We start from the raw sequence: 25931 nt of genomic DNA, 5'->3' as shown, positions 1-25931 counted from the left end.
TGACTCAAATGGTGTCAAAACATAAAGACACACACAGTGTTGAATCAGTTCATGAATCCTCAAAATGAAAGTTATTCTATCCTAGCCATGTGTCCACCAGCCATTTGTGACAGAGTAGTGAATAACAGGGCAGGGAGGTGAATCATGGCCACACTGAGAGTTCCCTTGTCTGTTCTATTAGCTATTTCTTTTTTTTTTCTTTTAAGTTTATTTATTAACAGAAAGAGAGAGAGAGAGAGAGAGAGAGAGAGAGAGAGAGAGTGTGTGTGTGTGTGTGTGTGTGTGTGAGCAGGGGAGGAGCAGAGAAAGAGGGAGGGAGAGAATCCCAAGCAAGCCCTGTGCTGCCAGCACAGAGTCCCAAGACTGTGAGATCATGACCTGAGCCAAAACCAAGAGTCAGACACTTAACTGACTGAGCCACCCAGGTACCCCTTACCTGTTTCTGAAGAATTGTAGCGATCTGAGTTGAAAGTGTGACCAGAAAGTATTCAGATGGACTTTTTCTCACCTACAACACAACAGACTATACAGTCAACCACCTTCAAAGTAGTCTGTTTATTTAACAGAGTAAGTACCTTTCTAAAATTTATTTCCAACAGTTACAGAAAAAAATTAACTTTATTATAGTCACTGCCCATGTTGCCTGTGTCTGATCCTTTTTTCCTTATTTCCTCTTCTCTCATCCCTTTGTTGCACTAAATTGACCCTATCACTCCCTTTGTCCTGCCTCGTCCTCCCTCCCCTACTGCGCATCCCTAAGGGTTTGTCCCAGGGCTGAGTAATAATCCAAGCAAGTTCCTGGGATTCCAAATTTAGGGAGGGGTCAGGAAAGCCTTACACAATGAACCCAGAAAGATTAAGTGGTTCCTGTAAATTCATCCATATAGTCCAGGTGGATGAAGTAATTGACTGACAAGCATAAACATAAAATGTTAAAGTTCAAATCTCTATGAAACTGTCACTTCTGTAAAAGAAGTACCTTCTTTTCAACAATTTGTTCACTATGCATTTGTTCTGCCAATCTTTCCATTTTTAATGATTTCACCTTTCCATTGTTTTCCCGAGCTTGGCTAAACCTCATCACTTAACATATCCAATAAATTGAAGTAAGTTCAATTGTCCATCTTTGTATTTGCTGAGGAAATCCAAGATAAAAGAAGAAATTCACTGACACCAGAAACCAAACTAAGGAAGTGTACTACTAATTAGACTGAAAACCAAAGCGACCTTCTACAAGTTAGATGAAACAATTAGAAAGCCAGACACAGGGATACAAACCGCACAGTTTGAGGGCTACACTCCTCTTTCGTGCTAATTCTCTGTCCATGTTTTAGATGCTGACTGGGACCAATGTGGGCTTTTACAAAACTTCAAATATTATTCGTGTATGTAAATAACGTTCTGTAAATATAAAAATCAGCAATACTTTTTTGCTAATACCTCACTCTTCCCAAGAAGTGTTCCTATAACAAATAAATGATCCGAGAAGTTTTTATTTTCCTCTCACCCTAAATTGTGGCCTATTATTCTGTGGGACAGTGATCAGTTACTAAGCCAGCAGGGACACTAGACTGTCATAGATGAAACCTGTCACCGCTGCAACTTCAGACTTTAGCAACTCTATCAAGGGACAAGGACACATGTGTTTGTAAAGGTATTTTTAAAATAGTTTTCTTTTTTACATTTATTGATTTATTTTGAGAGAGACAGTGCAGAGCCTGATGCAGGGCTGGAACTCATGAAACCCCTAGATCATGACCTGAGCTGAAACCAAGTGTCAGAAGCTTAACCACCTGAGTTACCCAGGTACACCTGTAAAGGTATTTTTTAAAAGCATCTTTTGATATGGACAGACCTCAACTTGCACAGAATCTGATGGGGCTTGTCGAATGAAAACAAGGTCTCCCTGCCCTGCAGCCTCTTCACATTAATGCCCCCCAATTCCTTTCCATAATGGGCTTTCATGGAGGAGGAGGTAGCATCTATCAGTCAGTACTTTCTAAAAGCAGCAAAGGAGTACTCACTGAATTGTGTTTAGGAATAAACCATGCTTAGCTCACTTAACAAACAAATCACACACCAATCTTCATACCATTGCTTTCAAGTGGCATCCAGGTAAAATTGCAGAGTGATTCTGGTGTTAATTAGCTAAGTCCTAGCCAAGTCCATCATCCCCTTTTGCCAGTCCATTCTCTTTTGTTGCCTAGTTCTGAGTAACCTACCATTCATCCATTCACCAAATATTTGCTGAGCACATATTAGGTGTTGACAGTGTTCTAGACTCAGGGAAGAAAAGAAGCACCAGTAAACATCACGGAGCTTGCATTCTACTGGGTGACACACAGAATGACCAAAAAACATAATACAAATTACATCACATAGTATATGAGAATGTAAAACATGCCATAGAAAGAAACGCAGCAGGGTGAAGGAGAGCTGGGATGCTGGGGAGGGTCTCCAACTTTAAACAAGAAGGCCAGGGAGGCATCACCAAGAAGTTGACATCTGAGCAAAGATTGAAGGCATAACGTTACTTAAAGGAAGGGCAGTTCAGGCAGAGGGAACACCCAGGGCTGAGGCTAAGAGGCAGGGTGCATTCTTGGTGTGTTCAAGGAAGAGGAGAGAGAAAAGCCTGGGAGAAGAAGGAACACCAGGGAAGAGGAGGAGGGATGGTCAGGAAAGTCATAATGGTGGTTCCCAGATCTGGTAGGGCCTCGTAAGGACTTGGACTTTTGCTCCAAATGGAGCGGAGAGCCATTGTAGGGTTTCAGGAGAGGGGGCACTAACATGGCTGAAGTGTCACACAAATCCTTCTGGCCACTGCCTTGGAAATAGACTGCAGGGATGGAGGCTAGGCAGAGACTGAGGCCATCATCGGGGTGATGGTGGTGGGTGCCAGGTGGTCATGGTGGGTACAGTGAGAAGGCAACAAACTCCAGACACACTCTGAAGGGAGGCTCGGCACAAGTCTCTGTTAGCTGTGAGGGGAAGGAGACTGAGTCTGGGGTGGCCTGACCCAATGAAGGATGGAGCAGTAGGAGAGAGGGTGAGATTGGGGCTGCAGTTTTGGATATGGTGAGTTGGGACATATTAGATATCCAAGTGGGGAAGCTGAGGAAGTCAATGCATATCAGCCTATAGTCCAAAGGAAAGATTCAGGCTGGAGACATAAACTTGATTTGGGTCATACCTAAATCCATGACACTGGCTGAGATCAGCCGAAGTAAGTGTAGATGGAGAAGACAAGAGGCCCAAAGTCAAAGCCCTGGGCATTGCAGAAGCTGAGAGAAGAGGTGCCAGCAAAGGACACAGAGAAAAGTGGGCCAATGAGACAAGCAGAAAACAGCAGAGCATCCTGGGAGCCAAGGGAAGAAAGTTGTTTCCAAAAGGAGAGAGTGATCAACTGTGTCAATTGTCACTAATAAATCATATAAAATGAAGACTAAAATGGGCCATTAGACATCACAACTTGAAGGTCTTTGGTAATCTTGACATGAGAACTTTGGGGAGGGGTACATAAACTCAATGGGATAGAACTTAAGAGAATGGAAAGAGAGGAACTGGAGAAAGTAGGTATAGACAATTCTAGAACCATGCTATGAAAAGCAGCAGAGATAGTAGAGCTTGGGAGAGAGCTCCTGGCAGATGTGGGGTCAAGAAAGTTTTTTAAAATACAATTAATATGAGAGAAATGCGAATATGTTTGTGTGGTGAGAGCAATGACCCAATAGAGAGGAGGAAGTTGATGATATAGGAGAGAGTATGCTTGCCAAACAGCAATTAAGAGCCAACTTAGGGTTTATGTTCATGAATTTAAAACGAGAAGAGTCAGCATGGTTATTTTTCTCCAACCACATTCTGCTTCATGGGATCAAACACCAAGTAGGTGGAGAGCTCGATTTTACCAGGGTTGTGGTTTAACCAAGAAAGTCAACAAAGTGAGAGCTACAAGGAAGCAAGCAAAGGAGCAGTCTTAATGAGTTTTGGGGTATTGGCACTAGATATGGAGGGAGGGGAAGGCATTAGGGAAGCATACAAGATAAGATTACAGGTCCTAGTGGTGTTGAAAGATTGCTGGAGATGGAGCATGTTATGGGTTTAATTTGTGTCCTTTCAAAATCTATATATATGTTTTTTAATGTTTATTTATTTTTGAGAGAGAGAGCATAAGTGAGGGAGGGGCAAAGAGAGACGGAGACACAGAATCCGAAGAAGGCTCTGGCTCAGAGCCAGATGCAAGGGCTCAAATCCATGCACCATGAGATCATGAGCTGAGCCAAAGTCGGGCGCTTAACTGACTGAGCCACCCAGGAGCCCCTCAAAATCTATATGTTGAAGTCCTAGTACCTCCACACATGACTTTACTTGTAAATAGAGCTACTACAGATATAATTAGTTACATTAAGATGAGGTCATATTGGAGTATGGTGGGTCCCTAAATCCAGTATGACCGATGTCTTTATAGAAATGGGAGATTTGGACACAGATACACACATAGGGAGAAGGCCATGTAAAGATGAAGGCAGAGATTGGAGTGATGTGTCTATAAGCCAAGGAACACCAAAGATGGCCAACGAACCACAAGAAGAAGACAGGGAAGAGGCATGGAACAGATTCTCCCTTGCAGCCCTCAGAAGAATTCACCGACCCAACACCTTGATCTTGGACTTCTAGCCTCCAGCACCATATGAGAATACATGCCTCTTGCTTAAGTCTCCCAGTCTATGGTACCCTGTTACATAGTCCTAGCAAACAGGATGCTACATGGAATGCACTGGGTGGGAGGGAGAGTCAGAGAATGGGACCAGCGCTTTGCAATCACAGATGGAATACAGGATAGGCAATGACAGGGTCTGGTATGACCTTGGGAGTGACAATTCAGCCCACCCAGCCCCCAGACCCACCCCATCTCTAGAGGAGAGGATTGCAGATGGGCTTCCAAATCCTGCCCCAGAGCATCCCCCTGATTTGTTCCCTCACTGGGCTACACAGTGAGGCCAATCCAGAGGTCACATTTCTTTTTCCTTCTCATCAATTTTTCCTTCCCCCAGGCTTGGCTTGAAGGACTGTTTCTTGATCAGAAGAAATCAATTCTAAGACATTAATAATTTGAGTGCATAGATCAGGTCTAACCCCAAACATCTGTGGAAACTGAGGCAAGTATACCACAAAGGCCCAGAAACCATATGTCTACATATTTAGAAGTTATAAATCAAAGCTAAAGAGCTGCTGAATAAGACATGTTCTGTTCTCCTACCTCATAAATATGCCTTCAGAAGCACCTGGAACACCAGATGTCAAGAATGCTGGGGTACGTGGCCCAAAGACTACACTCCGGGTCTGCCCACAGCCTGGCCTCTGCTTGAGGCTTCTTCTGACTACTAGTAGACACTTCAGTTCACACAGCGGTGCTCCATTCACGTCCCCTCAAACAGCTGCCCCCTAGCCTCCACTGAGGCCTAAGGCTGTCCACAGCTGGGTACCCATTCTAGAGGTCAAACCTGGGGAAAAACCCATACAAAACCTAGGCATCAGCTCAGTGCCATTTGAGTGGAACATTCCAGGGGCCCATGGTCTAGAAGGCTGGTCCTAGGCTGCAGGCTGGCATATTCCCTTGAGCCCACAGACTCCCCATCCCCCCTAAACCACAGACCTCATACTAGACCCTCTGGCCTGGATAGAAAAATGGTACTGCCACTAATTATTTCATTTTTATCTCAGCCACTTCAATGAGTATAATCTCAAAACATGGTCCAGAAGAAGCCTGTGAAAATATAAATTCCTGAATCCCAACCCAGATGTATAATCCAGATTGAGTTTTCAAACAGCTCAGGGTTGGAGCAAAGGATCCTGCTTTCCATACTGAGCCCATCAACTCCATCCTACAAAAGTTGGGCTCCTGAATGAACTGATAAACTGCTCTCTGTTCTAGAGACATTACTATCTCAATAACCATGTTGGCCCTCCAGAAGCTGAGGCCAGACGCTTCAGGACAGTGTTAGATAAATACTGCATGCATCGTACTCTCCAATTCCAGGAAACCATTACTTAATTTCTGGCAAGTTGCAATGTAATTTGAGTGGGTTGCAGCTTCTTTATACCAGTTTCAATTAGCCAACATCCTGGGAACACCATGGTCTCTTGATGAAGATCCTTGAAATATGCATGGTTTCCCAATGGTAGTGGGGCAACTCTGTACTTTTAAATTCCTGTTACCCTTTCCTTTCACCTACTATTCAGCAGCCAGTGGGTACCTTCTGTACTTACCACCCTCAGGATAGGATCATCCAGGCAGAACATAAACGGTGGATTATGAGCTAACTCTATAGCAGAGACCCTGTTCTGCAGGCCATGGCTTTCTTTTTTTTTTTTTTTTTTTTTGAAGTTTGTTTCTTTTTTTTTTTTATATATGAAATTTATTGACAAATTGGTTTCGATACAACACCCAGTGCTCATCCCAAAAGGTGCCCTCCTCAATACCCATCACCCACCCTCCCCTCCCTCCCACCCCCCATCAACCCTCAGTTTGTTCTCAGTTTTTAACAGTCTCTTATGCTTTGGCTCTCTCCCACTCTAACGTCTTTTTTTTTTTTTCCTTCCCCTCCCCCATGGGTTCCTGTTAAGTTTCTCAGGATCCACATAAGAGTGAAACCATATGGTATCTGTCTTTCTCTGTATGGCTTATTTCACTTAGCATTACACTCTCCAGTTCCATCCACGTTGCTACAAAAGGCCATATTTCATTTTTTCTCATTGCCACATAGTATTCCATTGTGTATATAAACCACAATTTCTTTATCCATTCATCAGTTGATGGACATTTAGGCTCTTTCCATAATTTGGCTATTGTTGAGAGTGCTGCTATGAACATTGGGGTACAAGTGCCCCTATGCATCAGTACTCCTGTATCCCTTGGGCAAATTTCTAGCAGTGCTATTGCTGGGTCATAGGGTAGGTCTATTTTTAATTTTCTGAGGAATCTCCACACTGCTTTCCAGAGCGGCTGCACCAATTTGCATTCCCACCAACAGTGCAAGAGGGTTCCCGTTTCTCCACATCCTCTCCAGCATCTATAGTCTCCTGATTGGTTCATTTTGGCCACTCTGACTGGCGTGAGGTGATACCTGAGTGTGGTTTTGATTTGTATTTCCCTGATAAGGAGCGACGCTGAACATCTTTTCATGTGCCTGTTGGCCATCTGGATGTCTTCTTTAGAGAAGTGTCTATTCATGTTTTCTGCCCATTTCTTCACTGGGTTATTTGTTTTTCGGGTGTGGAGTTTGGTGAGCTCTTTATAGATTTTAGATACTAGCCCTTTGTCCGATATGTCATTTGCAAATATCTTTTCCCATTCCGTTGGTTGCCTTTTAGTTTTGTTGGTTGTTTCCTTTGCTGTGCAGAAGCTTTTTATCTTCATAAGGTCCCAGTAATTCACTTTTGCTTTTAATTCCCTTGCCTTTGGGGATGTGTCAAGTAAGAGATTGCTACGGCTAAGGTCAGAGAGGTCTTTGCCTGCTTTCTCCTCTAAGGTTTTGATGGTTTCCTGTCTCACATTTAGGTCCTTTATCCATTTTGAGTTTATTTTTGTAAATGGTGTGAGAAAGTGGTCTAGTTTCAACCTTCTGCATGTTGCTGTCCAGTTCTCCCAGCACCATTTGTTAAAGAGGCTGTCTTTTTTCCATTGGATGTTCTTTCCTGCTTTGTCAAAGATGAGTTGGCCATACGTTTGTGGGTCTAGTTCTGGGGTTTCTATTCTATTCCATTGGTCTGTGTGTCTGTTTTTGTGCCAATACCATGCTGTCTTGATGATGACAGCTTTGTAGTAGAGGCTAAAGTCTGGGATTGTGATGCCTCCTGCTTTGGTCTTCTTCTTCAAAATTCCTTTGGCTATTCGGGGCCTTTTGTGGTTCCATATGAATTTTAGGATTGCTTGTTCTAGTTTCGAGAAGAATGCTGGTGCAATTTTGATTGGGATTGCATTGAATGTGTAGATAGCTTTGGGTAGTATTGACATTTTGACAATATTTATTTTTCCAATCCATGAGCAGGGAATGTCTTTCCATTTCTTTAAATCTTCTTCAATTACCTTCATAAGCTTTCTATAGTTTTCAGCATACAGATCCTTTACATCTTTGGTTAGATTTATTCCTAGGTATTTTATGCTTCTTGGTGCAATTGTGAATGGGATCAGTTTCTTTATTTGTCTTTCTGTGGCTTCATTGTTAGTGTATAAGAATGCAACTGATTTCTGTACATTGATTTTGTATCCTGCAACTTTGCTGAATTCATGTATGGTGGAGTCTATCGGATTTTCCATGTATAATATCATGTCATCTGCAAAAAGCGAAAGCTTGACTTCATCTTTGCCAATTTGGATGCCTTTGATTTCCTTTTGTTGTCTGATTGCTGATGCTAGAACTTCCAGCACTATGTTAAACAACAACGGTGAGAGTGGGCATCCCTGTCGTGTTCCTGATCTCAGGGAAAAAGCTCTCAGTTTTTCCCCGTTGAGGATGATGTTAGCTGTGGGCTTTTCATAAATGGCTTTTATGATCTTTAAGTATGTTCCTTCTATCCCGACTTTCTCAAGGGTTTTTATTAAGAAAGGGTGCTGGATTTTGTCAAAGGCCTTTTCTGCATCGATTGACAGGATCATATGGTTCTTCTCTCTTTTTTTGTTAATGTGATGTATCACGTTGATTGATTTGTGAATGTTGAACCAGCCCTGCATCCCAGGAATGAATCCCACTTGATCATGGTGAATAATTCTTTTTATATGCTGTTGAATTCGATTTGCTAGTATCTTATTGAGAATTTTTGCATCCATATTCATCAGGGATATTGGCCTGTAGTTCTCTTTTTTTACTGGGTCTCTGTCTGATTTAGGAATCAAAGTAATACTGGCTTCATAGAATGAGTCTGGAAGTTTTCCTTCCCTTTCTATTTCTTGGAATAGCTTGAGAAGGATAGGTATTATCTCTGCTTTAAACGTCTGGTAGAACTCCCCTGGGAAGCCATCTGGTCCTGGACTCTTATTTGTTGGGAGATTTTTGATAACCGATTCAATTTCTTCGCTGGTTATGGGTCTGTTCAAGCTTTCTATTTCCTCCTGATTGAGTTTTGGAAGAGTGTGGGTGTTCAGGAATGTGTCCATTTCTTCCAGGTTGTCCAATTTGTTGGCATATAATTTTTCATAGTATTCCCTGATAATTGTTTGTATCTCTGAGGGATTGGTTGTAATAATTCCATTTTCATTCATGATTTTATCTATTTGGGTCATCTCCCTTTTCTTTTTGAGAAGCCTGGCTAGAGGTTTGTCAATTTTGTTTATTTTTTCAAAAAACCAACGCTTGGTTTCGTTGATCTGCTCTACAGTTTTTTTAGATTCTATATTGTTTATTTCTGCTCTGATCTTTATTATTTCTCTTCTTCTGCTGGGTTTAGGCTGCCTTTGCTGTTCTGCTTCTAGTTCCTTTAGGTGTGCTGTTAGATTTTGTATTTGGGATTTTTCTTGTTTCTTGAGATAGGCCTGGGTTGCAATGTATTTTCCTCTCAGGACTGCCTTCGCTGCGTCCCAAAGCGTTTGGATTGTTGTATTTTCATTTTCATTTGTTTCCATATATTTTTTGATTTCTTCTCTAATTGCCTGGTTGACCCACTCGTTCGTTAGTAGGGTGTTCTTTAACCTCCATGCTTTTGGAGGTTTTCCAGACTTTTTCCTGTGGTTGATTTCAAGCTTCATAGCATTGTGGTCTGAAAGTATGCATGGTATAATTTCAATTCTTGTAAACTTATGAAGGGCTGTTTTGTGACCCAGTATATGATCTATCTTGGAGAATGTTCCATGTGCACTCGAGAAGAAAGTATATTCTGTTGCTTTGGGATGCAGAGTTCTAAATATATCTGTCAAGTCCATCTGATCCAATGTCTCATTCAGGGCCCTTGTTTCTTTATTGACCGTGTGTCTAGATGATCTATCCATTTCTGTAAGTGGGGTGTTAAAGTCCCCAGCAATTACCACATTCTTCTCAATAAGGTTGCTTATGTTTATGAGTAATTGTTTTATATATTTGGGGGCTCCGGTATTCGGCGCATAGACATTTATAATTGTTAGCTCTTCCTGATGGATAGACCCTGTAACTATTATATAATGTCCTTCTTCATCTCTTGTTACAGCCTTTAATTTAAAGTCTAGTTTGTCTGATATAAGTATGGCTACTCCAGCTTTCTTTTGGCTTCCAGTAGCATGATAAATAGTTCTCCATCCCCTCACTCTCAATCTAAAGGTGTCCTCAGGTCTAAAATGAGTCTCTTGTAGACAGCAAATAGATGGGTCTTGTTTTATTATCCATTCTGATACCCTATGTCTTTTGGTTGGCGCATTTAATCCATTTACATTCAGTGTTATTATAGAAAGATACGGGTTTAGAGTCATTGTGATGTCTGTATGTTTTGTGCTTGTAGTGATGTCTCTGGTACTTTGTCTCACAGGGTCCCCCTTAGGATCTCTTGTAGGGCTGGTTTAGTGGTGACAAATTCCTTCAGTTTCTGTTTGTTTGGGAAGACCTTTATCTCTCCTTCTATTCTAAATGACAGACTTGCTGGATAAAGGATTCTCGGCTGCATATTTTTTCTGTCTAGCACCCTGAAAATCTCGTGCCAAGTCTTTCTGGCCTGCCAAGTTTCAAAAGAGAGATCGGTCACAAGTCTTATAGGTCTCCCTTTATATGTGAGGGCACGTTTACCCCTTGCTGCTTTCAGAATTTTCTCTTTATCCTTGTATTTTGCCAGTTTCACTATGATATGTCGTGCAGAAGAACGATTCAAGTTATGTCTGAAGGGAGTTCTCTGTGCCTCTTGGATTTCAATGCCTTTTTCCTTCCCCAGTTCAGGGAAGTTCTCAGCTATTATTTCTTCAAGTACCCCTTCAGCACCTTTCCCTCTCTCTTCCTCCTCTGGGATACCAATTATGCATATATTATTTCTTTTTAGTGTATCACTTAATTCTCTAATTTTCCCCTCATACTCCTGGATTTTTTTATCTCTCTTTTTCTCAGCTTCCTCTTTTTCCATAACTTTATCTTCTAGTTCACCTATTCTCTCCTCTGCCTCTTCCATCCGAGCCGTGGTGGTTTGCATTTTGTTTTGCATTTCCTTTAAAGCGTTTTTCAGCTCCTCGTGACTGTTCCTTAGTCCCTTGATCTCTGTAGCAAGAGATTCTCTGCTGTCCTGTATGCTGTTTTCCAGCCCAGCGATTAATTTTATGACTATTATTCTAAATTCACTTTCTGTTATATTATTTAAATCCTTTTTGATCAGCTCATTAGCTGTTGTTATTTCCTGGAGATTCTTCTGAGGGGAATTCTTCTGCTTGGTCATTTTGGATAGTCCCTGGTGTGGTGAGGACCTGCAGGGCACTTCCCCTGTGCTGTGGTGTATAACTGGAGTTGGTGGGCGGGGCCGCAGTCCGACCTGATGTCTGCCCCCAGCCCACCGCTGGGGCCACAGTCAGACTGGTGTGTGCCTTCTCTTCCCCTCTCCTAGGGGGGGGATTCACTGTGGGGTGGCGTGGCCCGTCTGGGCTACTTGCACACTGCCAGGTTTGTGATGCTGGGGATCTGGCGTATTAGCTGGGGTGGGAAGGCAAGGTGCACGGCGGCAGGGGGGGCACGCTTAGCTCGCTTCTCCTTAGGTGATCCACTTCAGGAGGGGCCCTGTGGCAGCCGGAGGGAGTCAGATCCGCTGCCGGAGGTTTGGCTCCGCAGAAGCACAGAGTTGGGTGTTTGCGCGGAGCGAGCAATTTCCCTGGCAGGAACCGGTTCCCTTTGGGATTTTGGCTGGGGGATGGGCGGGGGAGATGGCACTGGCGAGCGCCTTTGTTCCCCGCCAAACTGAGCTCTGTCGTCCGGGGGCTCCGCAGCTCACCCTCCCTTTGTCCTCCAGCCTTCCCGCTTTCCGAGCAGAGCTGTTAACTTATGACCTCCCAGACGCTAAGTCGCGCTTGCTGTCGGAACACAGTCCGTCAGGCCCCTCCGCTTTTGCAAGCCGGACTCGGGGGCTCTGCTTGGCTGATGAGCAGCCCCTCCGCCCCGGCTCCCTCCCGCCAGTCCGTGGAGCGCGCACCGCCTCGCCGCCCTTCCTACCCTCTTCCGTGGGCCTCTCGTCTGCACTTGGGTCCGGTGACTCCATTCTGCTAATCCTCTGGCGGTTTTCTGGGTTATTTAGGCAGGTGTAGGTGGAATCTAAGTGATCAGCAGGACGCGCGGTGAGCCCAGCGTCCTCCTACGCCGCCATCTTCTGCAGGCCATGGCTTTCTATTGTGAGTAGCAGGTGTTTGAAAGAAAAGATTTCTCCTTTTTTTTTTCTTCTAAATACCAAAGGCTTAACTTTAAATCTCAAGGTCCAAACCCCAAGGATTCAGAGAACCTTATACCATAAACCATTTTTGGAAGAAAAATGTAAATGTAGTTTAAAATTAGTTAAAAATTTAATAAATGGGGGGAAATCACAGAGGATATGACTAGAATTCATGTGTAAGACGCTGAGACGGTCCCCAGCTCTCCATTCCCAATACCCTAAATGGGATGTGGGGGATAGCAAGTTTGATATTCAAATAGAAACCCCAGATCTGTTCATGGAGGGGTCTAAAAGAAAAGGGCCAGAGCCTAGCATCCTAGTGAGATGCAAGCTTCCTAGGGAAACCCTAAGCCCAACATGGCACATGAGTGATAGATGAGCAATGGCAGAAGCAAACAGCCAAGCAGATGGGTCTCAGAGAGCCCGCATACCCCAGCAGGGCACAAGAAATGGAACGAAAAGGAACTACATGCTGGGAGAGGGTACTTGGACCAGAAGGGGTCCCTGACAGAGGAGAACACAGAGTATATGAATGTCACAACTGAAGGCCATGATGGGGCCAGCGATACCACTGTCCATGGGGCAAGAGGAGACAAGATGCCCAAGACTGGAGGGGATGAATCACACCTCAGCAGAGGCCAGCAGAGACAGAAGGTATCTTAGCCTGAATTTACATTATTCCACTCCACCACCATGAAGAACAAGGAGGAAGGGAGTCTGAGTTCAACCTTGGAGCAACTGTCTCCTTTCTAAGTTTCCATGATCTACCACTGGGAGATTAGAACCAGAAAGCAAAGTTAAATTTCATGACAGAGCAATGATATTACATTTTTGCACATTGGGGTTACACAGTCTGACACCATAACATATGTAAAATACCAAGCCTGCCACAGTACCAACAAATCTCTTGGACCTAGTCTGTTCTGTGTATGCCTGTTTCTAGATAAGTGTGTGACAATTTTTGCCAGCTTCCTTTTGACAGGTCTCTTTCTTGACTCTCGGATTCTTGAATTCAGACTCTGGGGATACACCCCATTTGAAGCCCCATAGGAGGCGCATCATACCTTACACATCCTCACACATGGTCCTCAAACATTCTCGAGCAAGTTGTGTCATTGTCTTGTCAGGTCTAAGATTAGATTTTAAACTGGATTTTAATTAGTACAAACTGATCAGTTACTCAGATACTATTTCATGGATGCTGGCAGAAGACACAAAGCTCATAGGTCAAAGACAAAGGACTTGATCACTTACAGCACAGTAAGAAGCATGAGTTTATATTTGTGAGTATATATTTGAGTTTCTTTGTCGGTACACTTGCCTAGGTTACAATTGGCCTCAAAACCCATAGGGCAACATGATGGGCTCAGATGAATAATAGTATGCAGTGGGCTTCTATCGTAACTGAGTTTGAAAAAAATATACTTTTATAGCAAACAGTAAGCTCAGCTTATACCTCGGGGTGCTTGTTACCTGATCTCTGCAGGTTACCAGCTACATAAACAACCCTGAGAAACAGCCCAGGTAAAAGAGCATTCAGGGCCTTGTAGACTTGGTACAAGAGCATGATGTGTCAGAACAGATGAGGCCCAAAGGGGACTGTCTTTTCCAATGTGCAGAAGAAGAAACTCAGTGACTCAGGCAACAAAGTGCCAAAAACTTCTACGAGCCTAAAGTGCCTGAGTTCCATTCTATTCTGTCATTTAAAATTTTTTAAATGTTTATTTATATCTTAGAGAGAGAGAGAGGGATGGTGCGTGAGCAGGGGAGGGGCAGAGAGAGAGAGAGAGAGAGAGAGACAGAATCTGAAGCAGGCTGCAGGCTCTGAGTGGTCAGCACAGAGCCCAATGCAGGGCTCAAACTCACAGAACTGTGAGATCATGACCTGAGCTGAAGTCAGACTCAACTGATTGAGCCACACAGGCACCCCCTATTTTGCCATTTAGTAGCCACACAATGTGATGTGGTCAAAACTTAATCCTTCTAAGCCATAGTGTTCTGATCTCTAAAGTGAGGGTAAGAGGCACCTGGGTGGCTCAATCGGTTAAGTGTCTCTGCCCCTCCCCAACTCGTGCTTTTTTTCTCTCTCTCTCTTTCTCAATATTAAACATTAAAAATAAATAAAGTGAGAGTAATAACACAGGTCTTGTCTGCCACAAAAGGTTGTTGTTAACATCAAGTAAGCTATCTTATGTGAAATCACCTTATAAACTATAAAACACTACACACATATAAGGAGTTGTTATAATTATCACAAATCCACCACCATCTTCTTTAAACAACTCATATGACACCCACTTCAAATATTTTGTATGGAGAAATATGGGATATAAATGAAAAGCACTCAAAGCACATATTCAGTGACTTCCAACTTCAATTAATTTCCAGTTTTCTTCTATGCTGAACACGCCTTGAGAGATCTTCTTTTCATGTTCATCTTTGTGTCTCTGGCACTTAACACAGTCCCAGGCACATAGTAATCATGGGTATGATAATGGAGAACTGGTCTCCAACCTAATTAAATCCCGCAGAAAAGAGAACCAATTTCAACATAAATCCCCTTTGCAGAATCTCATCAATAATAGATGAGATCATGTCTCAGAAATTCAGAACTTTGGGAACTGGGTGCATTTTTTTTGGTAATTATTTCTCCAGCTCTACTTTTCTGTCACTACAGCTCATGTCAACAGCACACCTAGGTCTGCTTTTCTCTATGCTCTAAATATTTCTGTCCACTTCTTCCCCATGAAGTCCATCATCATCGATTGTTAAAATGGTAAAGACTTGACACATTAAATTAGTCGTCCTCCAATTTTTTTCTCTCGTACCTCCTAAAAGAATTTTGAAAAGTTATGAATCCCCTTGCACATTTTCAGATAGACATCTAAATTTTTTCATCACAAATTTGAATAGCTTCAAAATAGTATTTTCTAGCATGCTACAGATATTGATTTTTTTTTCATTTTTTTAATGTTTATTTATTTTTGAGAGAGAAAGAGAGACAGAACATGAGTGGGGGAGGAGCAGAAAGAGAGGGAGACACAGAATCCAAAGCAGGCTCCAGGCTCTGAGCGCTCAGTACAGAGCCTGATGTTGGGCTCGAACTCGTGAACCATGAGATCATGACGTGAGCCGAAGCCAGATGCTTAACCAACTGAGCCAACGCAGGCACCCCTGATTTTTAAATAAAACTTACATCATAGTTTGCATCCAATGAACTCTAAATGCCAAAGTAATTTGATACCCATCCTTACTCATTTAAAAATCCACAGACAAGCTCTTTTTTGACAATGAGAGAATGTATGTCATTCCTTTTTCTCCTTGATCTCATATTTCCCAAAAAAGAAATGTAATGTAATGCAATAGATTTTTGTATTTGAAAGATTTTATCTGATCACTCTATTAACTTCACTACAATAAAAAAATAATTGTCTTTGGGCTGAAATGTAAACACTGCAATTTTGCATGACCACAAAGTTCTAAGTTCTTTAAAGGTTTCTGGGTTGACTTATCTCAACAATGATTTTGAGTACACAATGGACCAAAGCAACATAAATATGTAATGTATTTTGAGAAATAATTATCAAACATAGCAAGTAAAGTTTTATTTGAAAATCAATAAAAATTAATAAATGAATCTTTTTAAATAAGTTCATGTATGTTTGGCTGTTAGTTATTGTTGAAATGAGACAGGATTCAGCAGCCATTCTTTTCCTATTTTTCACTTTTATAGACATAAGCCCCAAGAAAACTTGTTCTATTAAATCAGTAATGAGGATGTTAGGCATTTTCTCAAGGAAATGTCACTCTTTCACTTGGATGCCTTCTTTATTATAAGTCAAAAAGTGCATAGTGATCTATTATCAAAAAAATATTTTCATTATCTGTTGACAACTTGGTTAGGTCCTCTATTTTCTTGAAAAGGGAGAATTGGAAACTGCCTACCCCAAAAAACAAGCCAAACCAAACTACTATTACCCAGTCTCTAGAGTTCTGCATTTTCTCAGTTTCTAGGAAGTACGAAAAAAAAATTTTACTCAAGACTTATTACGTGACTATTGATTATACTGTTCATCTTTTACTTAGAGGCATCTTGCTTATGGAGCGAAAATATATAAAAGTAGAGTTAAAAACAAAATTGCAAATTGTGCATTTTAGGACTTTTCTCCTTGACTGTGAACAAACACTTACATGCTAATGTCACATTTCATTTTTTTTAGGTCATCTCAAAGTGTGTAGTAAAGATATGACAAAAAGTCAGACACAAATGAACATAGGGGAAGGGAAGGAAAAATAAGATAAAAACAGAGAAGGAGACAAACCATAGGAGACTCTTAAATACAGGGAACAAACCGAGGGTCACTGGTGGGGAGGTAGGTGGGGGGACAGGCTAAATAGGTGAGGGGCATTAAGTAGGGCACTTGTTGGGATGAGCACTGGGTGTTATATGTAAGTGATGAATCACTAAATTCTACTCCTGAAACCAATACTACACTGTATGTTAACGAACTTGAATTTAAATAAATTTTTTAAAAAGAGAGAAAGTCAAATAAGCTAGTTGATTGGGGAGATCATTCATTCACATATTTGTTAATTAGTCATTCATCAATCATCCAAGATGTATTTGCACTTCTATGCATCAAGCATGAAAAAATGAATTAGATACTTCTGTATATTTGAAAATTTTTATCTAACTGTTGCAATTAATGGGAAGAAATGACACAGACACTGGAGGGTATTTTATATTTGTACATTAATGATTTCTTCCCAACGTTGGTGGAAGTCAATGATGTTTATATAATTAAAGGCAGAATTTCACAGTATATCAACTTCTGAAAGGGAGACATTAATACTAATTAAATCAAACTGGTTTTCTAAATCTTGGGTCATTTTATACTAGATTTGCATCTGGGGAAAATTTTGACTTGTCTTTGAACCTAAATAGGTGGTCTACTTTTAAGAGTACAGTTTAAATATTTTATGTAAATTGACAGGAAGGGAAAAGACCCAGTCACTAATAAATACAAGCTTACAAAAGTACACTAAGGGTTGTTGAGCACATTATTTAGACTATAATCTGCAACATATTATATTATTTTATATCATGTTATATTATATTATATTCCTGTTACGTTACCCTCTGTCTGCCCCTCCCCCGCTCGCACTCTGTGTCTCTCAAAAATAAATAAACATTTTTAAACAATTTTTTTTTAAAGGAGGCACCTGGCCGACCCCTGATCTAAAATATTTTTGGTTGGGGACATCTGGGTGGCTCAGCCGGTTAAGCCTCCGACTCTTGGTTTCACCTCAGGTCATGTTGTCACAGTTTGTGAGTTAAAGCCCCACGTTGGGCTCTGCACTGATGGTGCACAGCCCGCTTGGGCATCTTTCTCCCTCTCTCTCTCTCTCTGCCCCGCCCCCTCTCGTGCTGTTTCTGTCTCTCTCAAAATAAATAAATAAACTTAAATTAAAAAAACATATTTCTGGGGGCGCCTGGGTAGCTCAGTCTGTTAAGCGTCCGACATTGGCTCAGGTCATGATCTCACGGTTCGTGAGTTCGAGCCCCACATCAGGCTCCATGCCGACAGCTCGGAGCCTGGAGCCTGGAGCCTGCTTCCAATTCTGCGTCTCCCTCTCTCTCTGCCCCTCCCCTGCTTGCATTCTGTCTCTCTCAATCTCTCTCTCTCAAAAATAAAATAAAACATTTAAAAAAATATTTTTAATATTTCTGGTTATCATACCAGCAAGAAGAGAGCCTTGGTGAGTCTTGCATAGGGAAATAAATAAATAAATAAATAAATAAATAAATAAATAAAAGGAGGCACCTGGGTGGTTCAGTCCGTTGAGCATCCAACTTCAGTTCAGGTCATGATCTCACAGTTCGTGGGTTCGAGCCCTGCATCAGGATCTGTGCTGACAGCTCAGAGCTCAGAGCCTGGAGCCTGCATTGGATTCTGTCTCCCTCTCTCTGCCCCTCTCCTGTTCTCACTCCGTCTCCCTCTTTCAAAAATAAATAAACATTAAAAAAATTATATTCCTGTTAAGTTAAACCTAATGTTATGGATTGAATGGTGTACATACCCCTCCCCATCACCCCCACCCCTGTATTCCTGTATCTAAGCCCTAACCTCCAATGTATCTGAAGACAGGGCCTGTGAGGAGGTGATAAAGGCTAAATGAGGTCATTAAGGGTGGTGCACTAATCCAATGTGTATCTTTATAAGAAAAGGAAAAGACACCAGAGTTTTCTGTCTTCACCATGTGAGGACACTCTGAAAAAACAAACTTCTGTTGGTCAAGCCATCCTGTCTGTGGCATTTTGTTATGGCAGTCAGAGCTAACTAATATTCCTAATAAGTACATGGTAGGATTTAATAAATAAGCAGAAAAGTTGTTGATGAATGACAGCGAGCAGGAGACTGGTAACTGCATAAAAATGATTATGGAGTTCATATTTTGCTAACTTTTGGCAAAAATCAATGAAAATGTTTTTCCTATTAATTTGAATAAATATTCAAGAAAATACAAAACACTAACTTGCCTCTAATACATGTTTCTCAATATAAAAGACAACGTTGGTATGTTGGAAGAAATTGTGGGTCTTTTCATCTTGTAATCATGCAAATCACACTATTGAGATGAGACTAATATGCAGATAAATCAGAGTATTCACTGAACCCATCCTCATTACTGAGATGCTAAAATTGCAGAGAGTACAGCTCATAGCAGATTGGCATTTCCCAGGATGCTTTTTACAAATCTTGAACATTTCAAGATAGATAGATAGCTGAAGTACAGAAACCTATCATGAGTTTGTCACCTGAGTGAATAACATGCTGCCATCGTCAATATTTCCAAGAGATGTTCTTTTTGCTCCATTCTCAAGGGAGTCTTTCCTCAAGAACAATATCTTCTTTGCCAGTAGTGAAGACCAAAAAAAAGCCATTATCCACCCAGCCCTCACCTAATCCATAATATACTTGAAAGCAACACATCTAAATATATGTCAGCAGCCAGCACACCTGTTTATGGTATCGTTTTAGCCAGTTGAGGATGCTCTGCCAAATTACCATAGACTGTGTGGCTTATACAAGAAGCATTAATTTCTCACAGTCCTGAAGGCCAGGAAGGCCAGATCATGGAAGATCTGGTGTCTGAGCTGGGCCCTCTTCCCTGTTTGCAGATGCCCATCCTTTCCTTGTCAGAGAGCAAAGAGGGAGCCTGCATATCTCTTCTTACAAAGGTACTTATCCCATTCACGAAAGCTCCATCCTCATGACCTAATTATCTCCCAAATTCCTTGCCTCCTAATACCATCATATTGGGGGTTAAAATGTTAACATATGAATTTTGTGGGGGAGGGGGACACAAACATTCACTCCATAACAGTTATGCTTGGCCTTTAACAGAGATAAGCATAAGCATAGGACAGGGAAAGACATGGTGCCCTATTATGTTTGGATCATGGTTCCATTTTGATTAATGGAAGCTCTCAAATACCTATAGACTAAGTTGTCTTTGCTTGGCATCCCAGAGCTTTCTTCACTCGTGGCAATGTACCATTGTATGAAATGAAAAATATGCCTCTTTCTTAAAAGGCAGAATAAGGGAAATTGTAAAAGGAAAGATGGAAAAGGAGAAGCAACCTGAGGCAGGTGTATTTGCAAGCAGATGAGTACAGAAAAAGTGTTTATGTACAGAAACGTAGAATCTGGAAATTGACTCCCTTAAAATTATCTAAATCTGTATACCTCTTTAATGTCTTCATGTACCCCCAAAGCTAAGCAAGCCCCAGTCTGAACTAAATATTCTAAATTGCTGCTATTACTAATAATTATCATTGCCATTCACTAAGAGCCTACTTTAAACTAAGTATTGTATTGGATTCTTCAAATATATCAGCTCATTAAAATTGGGTCTTTCATTTTTATTAACCCCACTTTATAGGTGAAGAAATTGGAACTCAGAGAAGGTAAGTATAGTTTTCCCAGAATCTCACAGCTAGTAAGTGCCAAAGCCAAATTAAATCCTAGCTCCATCTGAATTTAGACCCTATGTTTCGTGATGATCCTATGTGGCTTGTACATGTGTTCTTGATTGACAGCAGCTTTTTATTTTTTTTAATGTTTATTTATTTTTGAGAGGAACAGAGACAGAATGCAAGTGGGTTAGGGGCAGAGAGAGAGAGGGAGACACAGAATCCGAAGCAGGCTCCAGGCTCAGAGCTGTCAGAACAGAGCCTGACGCGGGGCTCGAACTCACGAGCTGTGAGATCATGACCTGAGCCGAAGTTGGATGGTCAACCAACTGAGCCACCCAGGCGCCCCTTGATTGACAGCAGCTTAATATGTGTCCCTCCTGGAGAGCTGGTACTCCCCAAAGAATAGTTCTCTAATGGTAGATTTCTAATGATACAAGACAGTCTTCCTAGTGCTTCCTCAAATCATGAAGAAAATAACATATATATATTGATACACATATAACTCTATTTCTTAAACTTGATGAGGTTGCAATGGGGAAAAATATGAATAATAAGTAAGTATTTAAATTAAGAAAACTTGAGATTATTCCAAGGTCTTTATATGGCCCACTATTAGAAATTTTCTCCCATGTTTTCATACTTAATTTAGGGACTTTGTGGTCACTAGATTTTTCCCTCCAAAATATCTCCCAAAGGACTAATTCTTTAACTTTCCATTTTTGGTGTAAAACTGTGAATGTATCTAAAAATACTTCCATTGATTACACACATAGTTAAAAATTGAAGGCAATGATGATCATAACCCCCATAATAGCAAACCCTAAAAAATACTCTCCTGTTTTCTGCAAAAATAGACAAATTTACAGTACTTAAAAAAAACTGTCTTCTCTTCAAACTATTCCACATGTGCACTTGCACAGTTTTCACTAGAACTGTGAGTAATGTGAATCTACATTTGTATTTCACAATGTTGATTAAACTAATATTCATATATCTATTCTTTAAGACAAATTCAAGCTTGTTTCCTTGGGTGGACTTAGGGCCTGTGTTTTTTCAGGCATAAAGACATCTGAGAAGTAGCAAGGCATAGGGTGAATAATCTGGGTCAGTTTCCTACATTACAGAGTTAGGAGAGGAGAATGAGCTTAATGATCTAACTAGAAACATGGTGTAGCAGTTACTAACACAAAAGAGCATCTCTGGTAAAGCCAGCCACAGCACACTGCTGAGACACTGCTAGAGTAGGAGGACTGCTAGAGTGAGAAGGGAACCAAAAAAATCTAAGACCAAGAGAGCAGGAGAGGGAGACTGTGCTAATTCTTTTTTTTTTTTTTTTTTTTTTTTTTTTTAATTTTTTTCCCAACGTTTATTTATTTTTTGGGGGACAGAGAGAGACAGAGCATGAACGGGGGAGGGGCAGAGAGAGAGGGAGACACAGAATCGGAAACAGGCTCCAGGCTCCGAGCCATCAGCCCAGAGCCCGACGCGGGGCTCGAACTCACGGACCGCGAGATCGTGACCTGGCTGAAGTCGGACGCTTAACCGACTGCGCCACCCAGGCGCCCCTGTGCTAATTCTTAAGGTATACTCCAGAACAAGAATGAACAAAAATATATGTCTATTTGGTCCACAATGAAATAAAACAATGTCATATATTTATGTTTTGCTTAAAGAACTTTCATGTAAATGGATAACAGCCCATGAAGTGTGTGGGGTAGACACTCTTTTCATGATGAGGCAGAAAAGGAAACCCAGGCACAGGGACAGTGGGTGAATTGCCCAGTGCCCCTCAGCTGCTTCCTGGCAAAGTAATGACCAGTCCAAGGGAAGACCACCTCTTTCTAGTAATCTCAGGCGCTCTTCACTTCCTCTGTCCTCTCTCTTTTAATGCCTAATATTTGTAATAGCTTCTTCCTCTCACTTCTAGGAACCTCTTTCTCCACCTAGTCAACCCTCCTATATCAACATCTCTCTCATTTCCTCATTTTCAGTGAAGATAGAGACCATAAGAAAGATCCATGCCCCAACAGCATTCTGTTAGTGGTACCAAGGGCTGGGGCCCAGAAGTCCCCACTATGAGAGGCTGAGAATCTACATGACCCCCATATCAGGCTATAACTATGAACTCTGGTGATGCCCTTTTACCCTACTGCTGGGCTATTTTACTTTCATGGAAATCATGACCATTTTCTCATAGTTGATAATCTAAAACAGTGACTTTGCTTTGTAAAATGTCAACAAGAATATGAAAAAAATGCATTTGAGAATCTATACAGTTGTAAACAAGGGACTCTTGTTTTCACTGAATGGATTTAAATTCCTTGTTATTTTGATCCTGGGCAAACTTTGCTATTTCAGGATGAAGACATATGTTTATAAGCATATATCAATGAACAAAAATTGTACGAATATTTAAGTTAAAAATTGCAAGTAAGTTAAGTTAACCTCTCCACTTTTTTGTCTATACAAACATTTTTTTTTCACATGCGCTCCCTACTTGGACCTGTCTTCCCTGTAACTACCCAAATTTTGCATAATAGGCAGCATTTCTTTGAGTATAGTTGTAAGTGTTCTCGTGTATTATCCCAGTAAGTTCTCAAAACAACCATCTAAGGCAAATACTCTCATTAATCCCATTCTGCAGAGGCAGAAACTAAGACAGAGTTTATCATAGTTCCCTAGGGCTCCCAGGTAGGGCAGGCATTTAAAACCAAGCAGCTTGGCTCTAGAACCCACATTCTCAACCATCACACTAAACTCTGATATGGCATGCTTATAAATTTTATCTTGGGGGCTTGTATCACCTGCATACCTACCATATTTTCAACCTCTTTGACTTTAAAAGTTGAATATATTGGGGCACCTGGGTGGCTTAGTCAGCTGAGCATCCGACTTTGGCTCAGGTCATGATCTCACTGCTTGTGTGTTTGAGCCCCACATCAGGCTCTGTGCTGACAGCTCAGAGCCTGGAGCCTGCTTTGAATTCTGTGTCTTCCTCTCTCTCTCTGCCCCCCCCCACTACTCTCTCTCTCTCTCTCTCTCTCTCTCTCTCTCTCTCTCTCAAAAATAAATAAATATTACAAAAAAATTTTAAGTTGAACATATTAACCTATAGTGGATTATGGACATAGATGTAAAACATAAAATGATAAAACTTTTACAAATTAAATGGGAGAACATCTTCATGATTAGGTGAAGAAATTTTAGATTTGACACCAAAAGCATGATCCACTAAAGGAAAACTTGATAAATTGCACCTCATCAAAATGTAAAACTTCTGCTCTGTAAACGACACTGTTAAGAGGATTACAAAGATCAATTATACACTGGGAGAAAATATTTGCAAATCAGGTGTCTGATAAAGGACTTGTTTCTAGAATATATAAACCGTGGATGTCGCTGAGTAAGCATCGTGAAAGTCTCCCCTCCCACTGCCGTCATGTCTAAGTCAGAGTCTCCCAAAGAGCCTGAAGAGCTGCGGAAGCTTTCATCGGAGGTTTGAGCTTTGAAACAACCGATGAGAGTCTGAGGAGCCATTTTGAGCTTCCCTGTAAGTGGGGAATGCTTACGGACTGTGTGGTAATGAGAGATCCAAACACCAAGCACTCCAGAGGCTTTGGGTTTGTCACCTATGCCACTGTGGAAGAGGTGGATGCAGCCATGAATGCAAGGCCACACAAGGAGGATGGAAGAGTTGTAGAACCAAAGAGGCCTGTCTCGAGAGAAGATTCTCAAAGACCTGGTGCCCACTTAACTGTGAAAAAGATTTTTGTCGGTGGCATTAAAGAAGACACTGAAGAACATCACCTAAGAGATTATTTTGAACAATATGGGGAAATTGAAGTGATTGAAATCATGACAGACCGAGGCAATGGCAAAAAGAGAGGCTTTGCCTTTGTAACATTTGACGACCATGACTCTATAGACAAGATTGTCATTCAAAAATACCATACTGTGAATGGCCACAACTGTGAAGTAAGGAAAGCTTTATCTAAGCAAGAGATGGCTAGTGCTTCTTCCAGCCAAAGAGGTCGAAGTTGTTCTGGGAACTTCGGTGGTGGTCGTGGAGGTGGTTTTGGTGGGAATGACAACTTTGGCTGTGGAGGAAACGTCAGTGGGCGAGGTGGCTTTGGTGGCAGTCGAGGTGGTGGTGGATACGGTGGCAGTGGGGATGGCTATAATGGATTTGGAAACGATGGAAGCAACTTTGGAGGTGGTGGAAGCTATAATGATTTTGGCAATTACAACAACCAATCTTCAAATTTTGGACCCATGAAAGGAGGAAGTTTTGGAGGCAGAAGCTCTGGCCCCTATGGTGGTGGAGGCCAATACTTTGTCAAACCACGAAACCAAGGTGGCTATGGCGGTTCCAGCAGCAGCAGTAGCTATGGCGGTGGCAGAAGGTTTTAATTACTGCCAGGAAACAAAGCTTAGCAGGAGAGGAGAGCCAGAGAAGTGACAGGAAAGCTACAGGTTACAACAGATTTGTGAACTCAGCCAAGCACAGTGGTGGCAGGGCCTAGCTGCTACAAAGAAGACATGTATGTGTTAGACAATACTCATGTGTATGGGCAAAAAACTCGAGGACTGTATTTGTGACTAATTGTATAACAGATTATTTTAGTTTCTGTTCTGTGCAAAGTGTAAAGCATTCCAACAAAGGGTTTTAATGTAGATTTTTTTTTTGCACCCATGCTGTTGATTGCTAAATGTAATAGTCTGATCATGACGCTGAATAAATGTGTCTTTTTTAAAATGTGCTGTGTAAAGTTAGTCTACTCTGAAGCCATATTGGTAAACTACCCCAACAGTGTGAAGTTAGAGTTCCATCAGGGTGATGCCAGGTTCCATTTGAAATTTATTTGCAACCTGCTTGGGCACAGAAGCCATTGTCTCCACAAACGTTAGTGTGGTTGAACTGATAGTTAATGTGTTGTGACCTGGAGTTCAGCATTAAAAGGGTCACACAAGCAAAGTCCTGGAGTTTATTTGGTTATTAATATGATTGTTGGCACATCCTATGCAATATATCTAAATTGAATTATGGTATCAGATAAAATTATAGATGGGATTAAAGCTTGTGTATTGTCCATTATCATGTGTAATCAATAAATGATTTAATATTCTCTTGAAAAAAAAAGAAGTCCCAAAATTCAACAATAAGAAACAAATAATCCAATTCGATCCAATTAGAAAATGCACAAAGACATGAACAAAAATCTAACTGAAAAGTATATACAGAGAGCAAGTAAATACACATGTGAAAAGATGTTCAACATCTTAACCATTAGGAAAATGCAAATTAAAACCTCAGCAAAAAAAAAAAAAAAAAAAAACACCTCGGTGAGGTATTATTATACACATATCAGAATGGCTAAAATTAAAAATAGTTATAATACTAAATCCTAGAAGCCAGGTCACTCATGCATTGCTGATGGGAATGTAAAATGGTACAGCTACTTTGGATAGTAATTTGTTAAATTGCTTTTTTTATTATAGTTATTTTAGAGAGAGAGCTCATGTGAGCAGGGGAGAGGGGCTAAGGGAGAAAGAGAGAGAACCCCAAGCAGGCTCCCTACTCAGCATGGATCCC

At 41.3% G+C, this 25931-nt stretch overlaps 2 long non-coding RNA genes and 1 pseudogene across 3 annotated transcripts in view; 1 reads left to right on the top strand and 2 right to left on the bottom strand.

Moving 5' to 3' along the window:
* Positions 1 to 25931, bottom strand: part of LOC115508780 — a 291964-nt gene that overhangs the window by 87351 nt on the left and 178682 nt on the right. The gene's annotated exons all lie outside the window — the stretch shown is intronic.
* LOC116737938 lies at positions 437 to 13123 on the bottom strand. The gene is made up of 2 exons (XR_004343288.1): positions 13032 to 13123; positions 437 to 508 (listed from the first exon to the last, which is right to left on the bottom strand). It is a non-coding gene; the product is annotated as an uncharacterized LOC116737938 (long non-coding RNA).
* On the top strand, positions 23778 to 25094 carry LOC115508777 (annotated as a pseudogene).

The sequence above is a fragment of the Lynx canadensis genome, chromosome A2 (genome assembly GCF_007474595.2).
Source record: "Lynx canadensis isolate LIC74 chromosome A2, mLynCan4.pri.v2, whole genome shotgun sequence".
Classification (NCBI taxonomy): Eukaryota; Metazoa; Chordata; class Mammalia; order Carnivora; family Felidae; genus Lynx; species Lynx canadensis.
This window is presented reverse-complemented; position numbering and strand designations above follow the sequence as displayed.